The sequence below is a fragment of the Echinococcus granulosus genome (genome assembly GCF_000524195.1).
Source record: "Echinococcus granulosus chromosome Unknown EG_S00309, whole genome shotgun sequence".
NCBI classification, from domain to species: Eukaryota; Metazoa; Platyhelminthes; class Cestoda; order Cyclophyllidea; family Taeniidae; genus Echinococcus; species Echinococcus granulosus.
Genome location: NW_020170689.1, coordinates 19,976 through 21,555, shown reverse-complemented (window position 1 = coordinate 21,555; position 1,580 = coordinate 19,976).

Sequence of the window (1,580 nt, the reverse complement as noted above, 5' to 3'; positions counted from 1 at the left end):
GTAAATGTCATAACATAAGAGATGAAATGCGGTTGAAAATGCACAGAATTATGCACCAATCAGCAGCGATATTAAAAAGCTATTGTTCTGACTGATTTAATTTATAATTTTAAGACTATATGTAGAATGACATCTTTTTTAAATAAATGCAGTGTACGTAATAGTCACAATTCTATCAGCCAAGGCGTCATCAGTATTCTCTGTTCTGTATTTCCCCTATTGATATTTAGCTCATAAATCAAAATTAGTGTACCGATGTACAGCTGGCATGCCTTATTTCTGGCGGTGCTGGAAGCTGCGTAGAGCATTTGTTTTAATCCTTTACAGATTCATCATGCTCTTCTCTTCGGTTGAAATTCTTTCTGACTGCTCTTCATTCAGTTTACGCAAAAGGCTTGTGATCTTGACATGTCCTTTAGCCAAATGCCTATGGTAACCTGGCAGACCTAAGAAAATACGAAGTGCCATCTTATGAGGCAGTATAACTTAGAAAGTTGACCCAACGTTGCATGGACCGGCATTGCTTTGAATTCAGAGTCAAACCTTCGTCTCGTAGACAGTTCAAAATCAATCTTAGCTTGGCGCTATGCCACCCAATGTCCCAACCGAGGACAGAAGTATCACACGTTTTGTAGAAGATTTCGTGAATAATTCAAATGGTGCAATTTGTATAAGGAGTTGGGATGTGGTAGCTAGATTACAGAGTCCCATAGTACTGTTTTTAATCCCTACAGTCTATCCAGTTGTAATACAAAGTGTTTTCCTTCTATACGCTTCCCCCCTACTACTTGTCAGTATCCTCATTTTAAGTCTGACATGGCGATGCACCTTGACCCATGTGGAGAGTCTAACAAAACATTTGCCTTGGTACCTCGTCTGCTTCCTGTAGTCGATCCACAGAAGAAGTCCTCCATCCTACTTAAAAAGGGTAGTATACGTGGTCCGTGGTGATTTGGGTGTCTTTATGACCTCATCTGTAATCATCACTTCGACAGGACAGTTCACCTCCCTTGTCAATAGAGGAGGTTTGCTTCCGGGCAGCAGTATGATCGGCCCAGCCTCACCAGTGCCTGTCACAAGTTTAATGGTGTTTGCTCTTCCCAACTTACAACCATGCCATGAAAATGCGTCCGTGTTCTTAACCTCTAGCTCACGATGTTACTTTGCCTCGTAGTCGATGACATGAGTAAGTTGCAAGTAGAAACTGTGTAGGATATTCAGGTGTGGTGAAAGTGCCTTCCGTAAAACTTGGGATGAGTTAAGTCCAACCTCTTAAACTGCTTGCATGAACTATGCCTCGAGACAATTCTGGGTACGTCGGATGTTTCAGTATATATTGACATATAACGATGTCTTACCTTCAACTACCATCTCTTTTCCCTCTGGTAAAAGTAATCTTTTAGGCTGTAGATCACGCCTAATATCTTGATAAAGCGTAGTGAAAGCCTTGACATTTGGTGTTGATTTGGCCGTGCCTGAGTCAAAGACTACCTTACCGAGGAACAATTGTATCGTGATTATGATCAATTATCAAAGTTAGGATGTATGATGACAGAGACACAAGGCATAGCGAATGTTTT